Below are 15,393 nucleotides of genomic sequence, written 5' to 3'. Positions count from 1 at the left end.
CCATAGTAAGACCATAACTGATAAATGCAAAAGATTCTTAAAAGATACTATAATCCTACTTAATACATCATCATTACTTGGCAAGAAAACAGACAAATGCAGTGGGGTTTATCACAGCACTTGCATTTGATCAAGAGCACAATAATCTCATTCAAATCAACACCGTAATTAGAAAGTAATTGCTCCATAATCAGACATCAAACAGACAAAATCACCCTGGGTGTTTCTGACAAAATCACTCGGTGTCAGTTTAATTCTACTCCCTTTGGAGGCTTTATTCCCAAGGTGACAGTGCTGAGACTTCCTGAACCCCCTTCCCAATTCCTTCCTTAAGGTGAGTGGGGAGATGCAGAAATCCAGGAACTGGCACAGGTGGGTGGGATGATGGACCCCAGCACATCCCTGGGGTACCAGAAATTCAGAATGAAGATGCCTGCAAAGCCTTTCCTCAGTTTCCACCAGCCTGCTCAGAAAGGCAGGAATCCTGGAGGGTGCCAGTGGGAACTCCAGCCCATCGTTGCTGGGACCCAAAGGGACAGTTCTGGGTGGAAATCCTTTTGTACTGCGCATCAAATACCGGGGAATAATTGTATCGTTCTCTCTGAAGAGCCTCAAAGCAAAGGATTTCAAAGGCAGGAAGGAGCAAATACCTGGAGCTCTCTAATTACAGAGTCTGAGATATGCACAGCAAAGTATTAAAATAAATGATATAGATGAATTATCAGAGAAGAGAGCGGGACTGATAAGCCATATTTAGTATCCTAATCCTGACTGTTTGTTTTGCATTCCTCGAGCCTTTCAAGATGACAGGTTCTGATCAACTGCTTCCCTTAGAGGTTGGCAGCTTTCCTGCTCCAGCATTTAATTTCTGTTTGATGTTCTCAACTTTGTGTCAATGTACAAACTACTGTTAAGATATATAGCAGTGATTAAAATAATTCATCCATCTGGTTCTAATTAAAGACCTAGTTAAACCTAATGACAACTTGATCTAGCAGAGCCAGCTCTCATCTTTTAAAAGGGCTGCGTGCATTCAGAACCCGGTGCTGTAAACGGGTGACAGACTACTGCAGTGTGCCCATTAAATTCCAGGGAATTAATTAAACTCGTTTCATAAAAAAGTCTTAATGACATTTACTGGAAAGAGAAGTAAGGCAGAAATTGCAGGTACCCAGGATTGCTCCCTGTGGGATTTCACTGCTTCCAGAAGGACCCAGTGGACCCTCCAAGCACCATGGCAGATCCTGGGATGGAGGCAAAAGGGGTTTATGAACCTGCAATCCCAAAAGGGTTGTAACTGCAAATTCAAGTCTCTGCTGGCTGGTCCCCAACTAAGGGACATAAACACGCATCCCTGAGTACTTTGGGCACCATGAGCACTGATCTTCAGGAATGGGGAATACTTGTGATGGTCTGAAAACACACGGGAACCAGGGAGCCAGATAAGGATTCACTGACCTAGTGAAATAAAGCAAAGACAGTCCCGAAAGTTGGAAGAGCTGGCATTCCACTTTATGGCTCTGCCTGCTGGCAACAGGAAAGATGTTCCACTTATTCAAAATATTGTCTCTTGTGGAAGAAAAATCCCAGAGGATTTCCACCACCTTCTGTCGGATGCGGGATTTCTGTTGTCTTGAGCAAGACCAGGATCAGGTTCAGGAGCTGAACTGTGTAAACAACTCATTTTGCCTTTGCAGCAGTCTCTAAAAACCAGAGAGCACTGCTTTGGATCTGCCCAATCCAAATGTCTTTCAGAAATTCCAACAAAGTAGAAAGTTGTAATGACCTGATTTGTGTCCAAACTAAACACTAACTTGATCTGAAGGGATTATTTATTTCCATTTTGAAGTGTTTTAAACACCCAATTTGGAAACATGAACCCCTTGAACTGTTAGATTTCAAGATCTACCTGATTTGGGTGATTTCTTTTTTTTTTTTCATAGAACAATTTGGCAAAAGTGACATATATTTGCAAAACTATTATCATAACTAAATCTGATTTTTTTTTCTGAAAATTTCCACTTAAATCTGTCACCCAAGCCAGGAGCTGGGAATATTTTTCAGGTTTTTGCCTGATTCCATTACACCCTTTTCAATGAAATCTGCAACTGTAAAAATGTACAGTCTTCACAGAAAACCAAGGCAGCAGAAGAACCTAATCAAAACCCTACACACTGATCTTTGCAAGGTTATTTGAAGAGGAGTGTTCAGCGAAGCCTTCTCTGATCCCCACCTTCCATTCTCATTCTAAGTACAAAACAAGATATTGCTGAAAATTTCACTGGTTTAAAGCTTTTTCCTTTTTTTATCCTACATGCAATTAAAAAAAATTACACATAAAGCTCCCCTTCCAGCCTGTGCCTTGACCTTCTGCCCTTCATATATTCAGTTATTATATTCCTGATTGATTAATCCACAATATCTACTTGATAAAGCCACCAATGCATAATGAAAATGGTGATCTTTAAGCTGCTGATTGTATTTTTCATTTGCTTTTAAGTCTCTTGCCAGTTGATGTTATTTTAGGACAAGACTTTCAGGAAGGTCTGGGGTTTGAGTTTGGGGTATTTTCTTTGCTTTACTCACATATTTTAATGTTGTAACCAGCAAACTGAACAACCTGTCCCATTTTTTTTTCCTTAATAGATGCTGAAATTTTCTTCCTTTGCAGCATCTTTTGCAGTTTGCAACTCCTAGAAAAGTGACTGAGATCACAAGACAGAACTGGCAAATTACAATTGTTTTCTCACTGTAGGGACAATACACCACAGTCACAGATTTCTGCAGCACACACACGCCTGCTTCCATGTCTGGTCCAGGTCCAGCAGTGGTGAAACAAAGGCAGCTGTTAACAGTTCCAACTGGCCAAGGGAAAACCTGGAGAATAGGAAACCTCCTGAGAAGACCCAGAGTCGTGAGATTTGCAGTGAGATATCCAGCCCAACTCTCAGTGACCTTTCTGGGGGAACTGAAAACGTCTGGCTGCTTGTCAAAACTGAGCATCCAAGCCCGTTGCTGAAGGAAACCCACAGCAAGAGATAGCCAAAGCAATATCAAAGGCCCAAGATCCATGAGATGTAAGGAATGGAGTTGTTTTGGGAATAGACTTTTCTGCACTGCACGCTCTGTGCTACTCCTTAATTATCTGCAGACACACCAGTTCCTGCCCTGCCCTAATCAGGAGAACACAATCCTTGCTGCCTCAAACATACAACCCCCTTTTGGACATCTCTTGATGGGCTAAAGCTGAGCCAAAATGTCAAAATATCACAGGAGAGACCAAAGGGAGAATTGCCAATATTCAGACAGAGCAGTTCTTCCATCAATCACACTCTTGCCTCTCTCTAGTACAGCCACAACCTCCACCCTCCAAAATTATTTCACACTATTGAACATGAGCAAGGCTATCAAAATCCATCTCCCAACCCTTCCAGACTGGTGGTCCATAGTCTACACCAGGTCTGACCATTCCCAGCAGCATTTTAATCAGGGAACAAACATACCCAGGCCCTGGCAATCACAGGGTACCTGGAGTTGGGATCCAGAGTGAATCAATAGCAGAGACACCTCTGGGAGAACACCCAGAGGTGGGAGAGAGCTGAGGAAGGCAGACAAGGTGAGAGGTTCTTTGGAAGAGCAGCACTGGGGAACAGCAGCAGGGTTTGGGGATCTACCAGTCTGAATTTCTCTACTGGTGTCAGGTGAGCAGAGTTGCACTGAACTCTGGGCTGAGGGACACGACTAAATGACAGTGACACCTCAGCAGCCAAGAGGCAACTGCTACAAACCTCTGGCTGTCACCCCCTGCACCCAACCTCCTGCAGAGCAACAAACCTGTGCTCAGAGGACCCTCCAAAGCCCCACTGTCAGCCATGAATACAAATGCTCCGGGAACCTGACTCGTTTCAGCCATCCCAGGCCCAGCTGGCTTTAATTTCTCTCGCTATTCAAAAATGAACCACTTGAATTTGTAATTTTTAGTCCAAACAAAAGGCTCTATATTTCGGGGCCGGCATGGAGGGAGTAGGGGAAATCTGCCTCACCCTCAGCTACTGCAGAATTGACTGGCACAGAAGTCAGGATTAAGGGAACCTCAGCTGAGAAGCAAGGCCAGAGTCCCCTGCAGCAGCCACTGTACAACCTCATGCCCTGGATGAGAGGGTCCACCACAGGCTTCCATGGCAAATCTTTCCCCACAGCTCTTTTCTCAGAGTCCAGCACTATCCTGCTTCAGATCAGGGGCTGCCTAAATTATCTTAATGAGATAACCTTAGATTTTTCTCCGGGACAGCAAAAAATATTCCATCTACTCATTTTTGTTGCAGCCAATTGAAACCAGTCACGAGGATTCACCAGATCTAAAGGAAAGAGATATTTTTTAGTGTTGCTGTAAGTAAGGAGGACATACAGTGTCAGGACAACATGGAAATTTGTGCCATGCTCCTAAAAGTTGACTGAAGGTGGAGACAGCATGACTGCAGAGCCTAACAGAGTGTGGTGGTTTCACTCTAGGCCTTCCTGGAGACCAACTTGTGGCCCCTCTCAGTGCTCCCCAACAAACAGCTGCCCCAGGACACACCCACAGGCACCCTGGGAGACAGGGATAGAGCACCCAGTGCTTTCCTCTGCCATCCTTCCTCAGTGTGACTCCAGGGAACTGCCATCTGAAGGAATTCACCAACACCTCTGCCAGCCCCTGCTGCCGAGGGAAATCCAGCTGCACTTTCCCCCCGACACCCTTTGCGCAATTCCCGTCTCTTCCTTCCCGGGGCCTCCTCATCCAAACCTCCTTGGCGCAACCCAAGTTGGTCTTCTCTCACCAGGGCAAGAAAAAGCTGAGTGTGGAGGCAATTTGTCCCTCAGAGCATAGATCATTCCTCCAGTCAACACATGCATCTGGCCAGGGCTCCTTGGCCCGCTTTCCGGAGCGGTGGATGCTGTCCAGAGCCCTCTGCTCAGTGTCCCTGACAAGATGGCCATCAAAGCCTGGGTTAGGGGTCACTCACCCACAGCCATTAGCACTCCAGAGTGATTGATTATCAGCATGTGTGGTCTCAATCAAGAGCCGGTAATGAGCTGCATTCATTAATCCCATTTATATGTTTGCATAGGCCAGTCTTGGATTTCAGAGAATAAAAAGGCTTCATACTGAGATCTGCACATTGCACTGCCTGGCAAGGGTAAGGAATCCCCGAGTGGATCAAGGATTTGCATCTAATTCTGTATTTTGGGAATTTCAGCCCAGGTGTTCCTAGCTATCAAGCAGAGTGGCTCCACAGCATGACCTGCACCCCTCCCAGCAGCACTCACCCTGTGCTACAGTTTTATCTGTACTTACTTATTTTATGTTTTCCTTGCACTTTTAAAGTAACTTTTCATGGACACAGCTACACCCACTGTTACACCCACTCCAGGTTTCTGTTCCTATTTAGGCCATTCTGGGTTCTCTGTTATTTCGTGTTTGATAACCCCCCTTTTTTCCTTCTTATCACCTACAGCAAACCCCTCATGTTCTGAATATGCCACCACCACCTTTGGCTGCCCTGTCTTCCTCAAGCCATTCCCTCTGATAACCTTCTGCAGAGAGCCCCATCAGCACATAACTTGACTCCATGCCCTACCCTCACATCCCCTTTGGAATGGGCCAGGCTTCCATCCTCTGCTGAGGCCAGGTTCCTCTCACTGGCAGTAAAGCCATACTCCCTCCCCTCCCCAAAGATCCCCTGAAGGAGTTATAAAAACAAAGGGTGAAATTCTGGCTCTGTTGAAGTCAACGGGAACGAGGCCATTGACTTTAACAAGGCCAGGCCTGACCTCAGCACTCGGAGCTCCAGCACAATTCCCTGAGTTTCACACAGGGGGATGAGGGGCTTTTCAGCTTCACCACTTCTGAAAGTGCTCCAGAACCTCAGTGGGGACACCTTCAACTCATTTAACTGCCAGAGAACATTCACATGGATAAACTCACCCACCAGAACAGCAGAAACGGGCTCAAATCCCCAGAAAAATATACTCAGTTTGAACCAGCTCACTCTCAAGTAGAAACCATTTATCTGAGATGTTAGAAACTGCACTCACCTCAGATAGCTCAAGGAATCAGCTAATTGCATGGTTGGCTGTCCAGAACCTGTCACAGCTTTTCCCAGCATAAATTCAGTACACAATGGAAAAAATAAAGTTCCTTCAAAAAGTTAAGTGGGGCTTTTTTTTTTTTTTTTTTTTTGGTAGGAAGGTATTAGTTGGTTAAAAATAGATTTGAATAATAAATGCCTATAAGTGTTACCAGACCCCTTTTTTGGAGAAATGCTTTTAGCATTTCATGTGGGGAAAAAAATATGTACTAGTGAGAAGTAATGGTATTTAGCCCCTCTAGTGCAAGTATGTTAAAGGTAAGCAGCAAATAATTCTTTCAGTAATTCAAAAACCTTACAACTATGCACTGAAAACTAAAATAAACAAGATGAGGGTGATACAGACTGCACAGTAAATTAAAAAACCTTTCTATTTCTTTTGCAAATCCCTAAAGACCAGTGCACAGCTCTCCTTCCATGGGATGCCACAGTTGGTGCTGGAAGCAATGGGTTGGGGTAGGAAAATGCCAGCACTTCATATCCTTATTTCACACCCATAATCCACAACAAGGAGTTCTTTATTTCTTCAAAGCAAAGACCACCTCTGCTGAACACCCTTGGACTGACAGCAGAGAGCTGGGAGATGCCTGGGCCATGCCCAAGGGGTGCCAGGATGGAAAAGGACTCTGAGGGCCCCACAAAGCACTGCTCTGGGAGGAGAAGGAGCAAGAGGAATCAGCCTGCTGGGAATGCAACCCCTATTGATGTCTAGAAAGGCAGGCTCAGGCAGAGACATGATCCCCAGAGTTTCTCCCAGGGCAGGAAAGAAACTGGAAAGATGCAGAGCTGCAGAACCAAAATTTGCTGTAGGAGGGGTTTGCCTGTGTCTTGTGTGACCGTCCCAGTTCCATGAATTAATCTAACAGGTACACGTGAGTACACAAATAAACAAGAGGTTACAGCCACCTCACACCAGATTAGTATAAAATTTACTCTGACTTTAGACATTTGAGAGCTGTGATGACTTAGTGCTGCATTTATTGGCAGGTGAGAAAACAAGGTGAAGGGCAAAATTTCATAGACAGCCCTTCTTCAGAAATAGGAAAAAGACGGTGCTACCAAAAACCATATTCCCGACCTCTGTAGCTTCAGTGTTACCCTAAACCCACCAGTCTGCAGCTGAAAGGATCCTAATTAATTAGAGATGAGCAAAAGGAAGTTTCTTTGCTGTTTCCAACCAATTTGGGTGGGTTTATGCTAAAATATTAATGCCAATCAGCAAGGATCTTCCTGAAACAATTCTCTCAGTCATCTTCATTTGCTGTGCTTTGGTTCCCATCCCAAAGCAGGCTCAGGGTACAGGACTTGAATGCTTTCTCATGAAACCCCTTTTTTTATCTAAAAAAAAAAAGTCAGGAATCTTCTGTTCCTCAAAGCTCAGAGACACAAGAAAATGAAATAGAAATGAAAGTCCTGAGTTGTGGATCTTATCAAGTGGTTCCTGCAACTTACGTTGCTGTTCTTCAGGGTCCAAGAATTCCAGCAGGACACAGGGCAGAAACGAGTCTTGTTTCATTCCCAGAGTCTACAAATTCATAAGGCTGCAATTAAATATTGAAAAGAAAAACATTTTGGTTAATAATAGACATAAAAGGGCTAAATGCTGATTTTCCAAGTCCTGACTAAAAGATGTTGGAATTCTATGGTATACCAAAATTCTAGACAGAGGCTGGGGATTTTGAAGCACTTTTCATTCCCTAATGGAACTAATTTTTGTTTAAAATATTCACAAAACAACATTTATGAAAATTAAATGTTAATGTAAAACATTTACTGGTTTCAAAAAACATGGAAGGATGTCTAACATCACTGTTGCTGATTGTATCTTTCCTGGCTTTCTATTTCAGCTTTTTCTCACTTTGTTTTGGGAGGTTTTGTTGTGGTTTTTTTTAAGTTTCCTAGACTGCCTTTCATCTTCTGCAACTTTTTAGCACCCTTGTTCCATTGCATCCAGTATCAATAAAGGATAAAAAGAGGTAGAACAAAAATATCAAAATTCCAAGAGATTAACATCTCTATTTTTAATGAAAAAGCAAGAAAATGTCGTTTATGATGTAGCAAGAAGGTTGTCTTTCATCACAAGTGTTTTGAAGAGGAGATGTGAACAAGATACACTGACAACATTTAATTTTATCTGACTTTACTGAGCTAGTTTTATCTCACTTTAGTGAGCATAATGCTTAACATATCAGAAGAAAACAGCCTGTACAAGAGTTATGAGTAGCAGGGGAATTAAATAACAATAATAATTATAGAAGGTGTTTCTACAGACTTATTTACCTGTTCAGTATTTCACAGGCCTAAAAACTGCAGCGCTAAATTAAGCTTTTTCTACTCTTTGATGACACTGAGGAAACATTTAAACTGAATTAGTAAGAATTTGGAGAAGAAAGTTGTAGCAGGGCATTGACCTCGTATGAAAAGGCAGAAGTAAAACATAAGGATCATGTTTACCCTGGATGAGTTTCCTGTCGACACTGTTTATTATTGAGCAATAAACACACTTGGATTGTGGAGATATATCTTCAGAAGAGGTATTAAGAACCAAACAGTTTCTGTAAATCTTCTGAGTGGGATTAACATTCAGATTTAAACAAGGTTCCACACATAACACGCATTTCATCACTTAACAGGTCCGTGTCCAAAATATTCCTGGCTGCAGATGTGCAGTCAGGATCTGATTCCTCCACTTTGCTTGGCCAAAATGCTGAGATTTGGTCTTATTTTAACTAAACACATCCTAAGTTATTTTTATATGTGTCTCTCAGGCCTCATTCTCACTGAGGCGAATTTCTGCTGTGCTGATGGGTTGTAAAAGTTCCTTTCTTCCACCTCCCCTCATTTATCCCACTTTGTGGCATTATCTGATAACAATGCTGGGGACACCCTCGGTCCCTCATGCAAAATATAAACAAATGGGCCATGAAGAGAAGGCAGCACCAAATCCTTGTCCCAGCACTGCTGTGACAAGGGTTGGGAGTCCTGGGGGTGATTTACAGCCCTGATTGGGGACACTGAGTTAGGGACAGATAACTTTGCTCCTTCAGCACAAAGGGAGCTCCCCACGAAGCCTCAGCCCTTGGCATCAGCACACAGGCCTGATCTCCCACAGCCTGGAGCAGGGAATGACCTAAGGACTATTTCTCCAGGTTGCTCGTTCTAATTGCTCAGGGTCACTGTAAAACCAAAATGTTTCTGTTTGCTTGTTGAAAAGTGAATGTGGGAGAAAACACATTTCAGACCAAAAGAAATGTTTCTTTGCATTCACAAATGGCAAGTGGGGGGTTTCTATTTCTTTACTTTCAGAATTTTATTTATTATTAAGTTTAATTGAACCTGATCTTAGAACCCCGTTTCAAAACAAAGCCTGAGCACTTCACGTAAAACCCGCTGAAGTGACAGCTTTTACTTCACTCTTCCTTCCAGGGTGGGAAAGTTTGGTTCAAATTGTTTGCCGAGTTGGACAAGGTTGGCTGCAAACAGTTTGAGCTGAACCGAGTCTGATTTTTCAGCAAATGACCCAGGGGAGCAACTATTTGTTTTACCTACTGTAACAATATTGTTGGCCATTTCACCATTAGTTTTTTTGTCAATAGCTGATTAGACATAACAAATTTAAGACACGACAGACCAGCACTGCTTTGACAAGGGCTTTGGAGTGTGGAGGGTGCTAATGAGAGCTCTAAATGCTGATTAACCCCTCGATGGTGTTGTGTTTATCCCGGCCCAGGGTCCCACCCCTGCCCAACTGGGATTTATATCCTTAGGGAGCCTGGCTCCTGGTCCTCACTCTCAGTGACCACTATCGGTTACAGTGCCCAGATAGCACAGAAGTGGGCCCTTCAAAGCAGCTACACATGTAGGAATAGTCTGGAGCAAGTGTGTGGATGCAGCCAACCTTCTCCCACTCCTCAGAAAGTCAATGTTCAGAGCAAACCCCTCCTCTGACCTGTCAACACGCGCGGCCTCTCCGCTCACCCTTCCGAGATTCCAGGGCTGGCGGGAGGTGATGGGAATTGAACTCTGGCTCTCAGGAGCACCTGGCTTTGTTATCTCTAAGGGCCCAGGAAGATTTCAGGCCCTATCACCCCGTGCCATGTCCTGACACTTGACTCACAAAGTGGCCCTGGTGTTGGCTCACCTCCAGGCTGAGATAGCGACTGTCAGCGGCGAGGTGAGAAGGAATGGGAGCGGAGCAGGAGCACAGATCCTACTGCTTCTTGTAGGAAAACACCACAGCCCAGATTGCTGAGGAGTCCTCTCTCTTCTGACTCCCTCTGAACATCAAGATCTTCACTGCAGAGAGTCCAGGAGGTTGAGTTCACACAGGCTTTTTTAGTGCATTATCTCCGTCTGTGTACCACGAGGAGGGGAAGAAAAAAAAAGAAAAAAAATATTGGTTAATACTAAATGAAAACTGATGGATTTCAGCTCAAGACTCCAAGTAGATCCCAGAAACACTGCTATGACACGTTCCAAGTATCAGTGAAAGCAGGGAAGTGGCCCAGTTTCCATGCATTTGACTCTTCTTTCAGAAGTATCCTTTCTATGTACAGAACTATTCAGTATTTACTACTGAGAACAAAGAGACTGAAAGCCCATAACCCCAGACAAAATAACAAATCCCAACAGATAATTTGATTTGAATACTCTGGAGCAGAAGCTCGAGCCTGATGCTAAGAGTAGGACATCTCTCTGGGAACAGACCCCGGGCTCTAACCTGCTGTTGTCCCCACGGTTGATCCGTGTTATGTGCATAAGACAGATGCAGGAATGCCCCAGGAAGGAGGAGATACTGCTCTCCATGAGAGACCAGATAACAGTGGAGAAAGCAGCTGCTTTAGAGAAACTTCACTGCTTCTAAAGCATTCACAACTGTAGAGGCATTTAGTGTTTGCTCTTTTATCAGTGCAGCTGCAAGTGATAATTCAACCTCCAAGTGGTCTGTGCTTTTGTTCTGTCTGAATTGAAAAATGCCCCAACAAAAACCCTTGCATTGTATCAGGATTATGTGCTTGGAAAGAACTCAGCAAATTGTATTTAGGATGATCAAAATGATCCATTTTCCTCACAGTGTTGCAGGTGGGCAAAGGTTTGAAAATCAAATTTTAGCACTATCGATGTTACTGCCTGATGTAAGAGCAGTGATAGAGCTTTATCAGGCAAATTCCAAGACAGATGGACCCAAAAGACAGTTATCTTTATTATCCTCATCTTACAAACAGCAGTTGCCAGTGTCACACACTGACACTTCACTAGACATCCTAAGCATCTTTATCATCTCAATATCCCAAAATAGAATGCCTCCTGTATACTGACTTCTCCACAAGACTACTCTTGTAAGTGTTGTTTGTCCTATATAAAAAAAAAGTAAAATAATAATCATCACTCTTCCAAACTACTGCACCATGAATGTTGTCTCTCTCACAGCCTCACTTCTTGTAACCTCCCAGGGTCTTACAGTGCAGCCACTGGGGCAATAAGAAGCTCCAGGTTTGAGACAGAGATTAAAGCCTGGCTTCTTGTATATTCAGGAACCTCATTCCCACTCAAAATTGAGCCTTTATCCCAGTTTGAATGAAATCTCACCTTTTGTGTGTGCAGAGCAGAGCAGAGCTCTCCTGCTGCAGAAATCCCCAGCACAACAGAAGGTTGGTGCTGCAGCCCCTGATGGAGTGATCCAAACCCACTGCCCACCCCACCAAAGCAGCCTGGCTTGTGTTAGGGACCTGTATTTAGACAGGGATCTGAAGCCTTGGAGAGACTCAGCAGGAAAAACACCCCAGCACACGCTCCTACTGGATGCTCCCCATTTCCCAAACAACGATTTCCCCCCCCCGGCAGGAATGTTGATTTAAACCATTCATGCCAAGGTGGGTGCAGGATAAGGTTATGTGATTCTTGGAGCCACCACACCAGGTCATGAATGATGGAGTAATGAAAAGAAAATTCCATGCTCGTTGCACAGCAAATAAAGGCAGGATTGTGGAAGCAGTGGCTGCCTGCTGAGCTCTGCCTTGGGGTGGGCACAGATCTGCAGCACAGAGGATGGAGAGAGAGGGTTGGGAGAGAACCTCATCGTAACCCCAGGTTTTCCCTACTGACCCACAGTACCCAAATCTCTCCCAGGGAAGAAACAGGGGAACAAACAAGACTTTTTGAGCCTCAGTTCCTGTCCTGCACATCCACAGTTTCCACTGACTTGCTTAGAACTAAAGGTGCCCAGTGGCTCTGGAAGTCATACTAAAGGGTCACCTGCTATGCAGAGTTAAGATTATTTAGATTCTGCAATTGCTCATATTACCATGTCAAGAGAGTTTCTTTCAGGACATCATTATCTCCAATTTCCCAGGCTTCCAATGTTTTCCCTAGGAATAATCCCCTACAACATGAGGTTTGTTCAATACACACGCTGAACAAACTCTTTATACATGGAATATGTAAGTTTTTATACAAACTTTCTGAAAAAACCAAAACTCTCCAGTTTCAGCTTGGCCTTTAAAGAAGTGCAAAAGCTTTGGTGTGCTTTTAAAAGCAGAGCATTAGAAAGGATTGATTTTTTTTTTTTTTTTCCCCTGGCTTGACTGACCCCAGACTGTAACCTCAGACAAGCTGATAGTTGAGAAAGTAAACTAATTACAACATATATCCAGAGCCTGCCCTGCCCCAGTATCACAGACCCAACATTCCCACATTGCTCCTTCTTTTCCACACTTCCCAAAATTCATTTCAGTGAACCAAAGATGCTCCCAGCATGGATCATATGCTACCTTTTGGCACAGCAGCCACTGGCTCAGCCCAGCTCTGGGCATCTGTTGCCTTTGCCAAACAAGCATTTTCACGACAAAAGTCAAGAAATAAATACCAGTTTCAAGAAGTTCCTGAAACCTCTATTTAAAGTGCCTTCAGTTGTAAGTTCAAGGAAGGCAACGCCTTTGTGACAGCACAGCTGTGGAATAAAAAGATTCCCAGGGCCTCCTGGCTGCTCTGACTCCTGGGCTTTAGAATTATATGAGTATGGGCTTAAGACCACCCAAATTCTTTTTTTTTTTGTTTTTCCCTTTTTGAGAGGAGGGGGAAAGAAAGAGAACATGGACACACAGGGGTGAAAGGGACCATCCCCGTCATGTTGGACAACTGTAGTTTTACAGTACCAAGGATGTGACAGGCAGCACTGACCCGTGACAGCAGCTGTATTTACACTAGAGCCTAACAGGGAAAGCACACTGGAGGGGTTGGAATATGCACTGCAGGATACAGTGGCCTTTGGAGAGATGCTTTAACCTACATGTGCCAAATCCAGCTGCAGGAATTTAATTCCCTGCCAAAGCACAGCTAGGGGGGAACTGACTCTTGTCTCTCGCTTGGTGAATATGTGGCTGATTTTGCACCTGAATCTCAGCTCTCTACCAGGAAGCATTCCCACAGGAGCAGGAGATGTTCTGCTGGAGAGCCAGTGTTCCACTGAGGATGAAGCCCCCAGCTCTCCACTGATGACACAGTGAGTGCAGGGACCCCAGACAAGCACCTGAGGGGCAGGGGCTGTGCCCTCACACATCCAGGCTCAATCCACTGGGACTGGGTCTCTTCAAACTGAAACTCATTATACAGCCTTTTGACAACATTTCTTTGTTTTCTAATTGATTCAGGCTTTCTTAGGCTGATCTCTCAATACAGAGTCTAAACAAAGAGAAACATAATCAAATACTTGCTTTTTCAGCAGGAAAAAAAAAGAAAAAAGAACACCATGCACATTTGCTCCGTCTTAGGCTGCAGTTTTCCTGGGCTGCTCCCATCTTTATTTATTGTTCTTCCTTCACACCATGAGTTCTTGGACAGCAAAGGAAAACAGCCCATGTCTTCACGAACAAGAGTTGGCTGGAAAATCAAATTAAAAATGGCAATCACATTTGCAGCAGTGCAGGCAGCTAAAATAGTCCACGTTTTTATTTATACCATTTCAGGTAGCGAGTAGCTCAGAGCCCTCTTTGCATATTCCCATGTCCCATTAATTCCTTTATTACTATTTGCTTTTAATCACCTGCCAAAAGCAGGTGCTTTATAACTTCCCTGGAAAACAGATGGAACACGGGGTTTGTGATGCAAGAGTCAAGACAGGATGGGCAGATGGGACAGGCTGGAGGAGAAGGGAGAGGAACAGAGGACAAAGTTCAAAGCCATGGGAAGATTTAGTGTAAACTTGTCACGGAGGAGGCTCCAGCAGACAGATCTCAGTAGCAGGAAACCCGAACCACGACATGTTTGCACAGAAGTTTTCAGCACAGGAAGTGTTCCAGTCTGCAGGACCTGAGCAAAGGCACTGGGGCAGGCAGGGCAAGAATGTGCAGCAACCTCAGTTCAAGTTTGTCCTCTGACACAAGCAGAACGTGGCTCCAGTCACTGTTTCAGCCCCACAGGGATGAGACCCCTCTAACACCGACCTCCTGCCCACAGCCTGGTGTCAGGGAAGGCAGCACAGACAAGCAGGAGATGCTCAGGACACCTGGCACTGGAGGTTGTGTAGCATCCTTAGATGCAGCCAGCAATCCTCAAAACCTCTGGGAAAAAGGGATAATTACTCCAAAACACCTTTAAAGCCTCTCCATTGATTAGTGAACTTTGTATTGCTTCGAGCTGAGGCACTTCAGGCCAGTCCCACACCAAGCCCTCAGATGGAGAATAAAGAATGATACAGAATCACAGAATGGGGTGGGTTGGAAGGGCCCTTAGAGATCATCTGGTTCCAACCCCCTGCCATGGGCAGAGACACATTCCACAAGACCAGGCTGCTCAGTGCCCTACCCAGCCTGGCCTATCCTGCTCCCTGTCTTCCACATCATTCACTCTGAAGAACCTGGGGAAGTTTTTTCACTCATTCATCATTCATCACTCATTGTCCTGGCTTAGGTACCTGTTGTGTAATCAAACCTTGCACTTCTGGTAAAATAAAACAAAGGCAGGTCAAAATGGCAGAAATGGTGTGAGAGCTCGAGGGCCCAGTTTTCATTTCACACACAGAATCAGCAGCCATTCCTTCCCCCCCCATCTCTCCTCATTGATGAGGGGTTGGCTGTGCAGAAGGGAGCAGGACAACTCCAGCTGACCCAGGACCCTCTGGACAAAAGAAGCACTGTCCCAGCAATCCTGTCCCCATCCTTTCCCCCTGGACAAACATTCCCACAGGCTGTAACCCCAGGAAGGGCTCAGGGAGCAGAGCAGGGAACCTGCAGCAGCTCAGCCCCTGACGTAGGTAGATCACCAC

General features: G+C 44.7%; 1 protein-coding gene across 6 annotated transcripts in view; it reads right to left on the bottom strand.

The window, feature by feature from the left end:
- The window catches only part of BMP2 (bone morphogenetic protein 2), a 221,999-nt gene that overhangs the window by 145,241 nt on the left and 61,365 nt on the right, over window positions 1-15,393 (bottom strand). For 4 of the 6 annotated variants that reach the window (XR_003529376.1, XM_027653766.1, XM_027653770.1 and 1 more), the window contains 2 exons: window positions 10,273-10,484; window positions 7,584-7,672 (listed from right to left, as the gene is read on the bottom strand). The gene's annotated coding sequence lies outside the window, so the exon portion shown is untranslated. Of the gene's footprint in view, window positions 1-7,583; window positions 7,673-10,272; window positions 10,485-12,901; window positions 13,026-15,393 lie in introns of those variants that run through there. The other 2 variants (XM_027653771.1, XM_027653767.1) reach the window with 2 other exon arrangements.

Source organism: Corapipo altera, unplaced genomic scaffold (genome assembly GCF_003945725.1).
Source record: "Corapipo altera isolate COAL_440 unplaced genomic scaffold, ASM394572v1 70, whole genome shotgun sequence".
Classification (NCBI taxonomy): domain Eukaryota; kingdom Metazoa; phylum Chordata; class Aves; order Passeriformes; family Pipridae; genus Corapipo; species Corapipo altera.
This window is presented reverse-complemented; position numbering and strand designations above follow the sequence as displayed.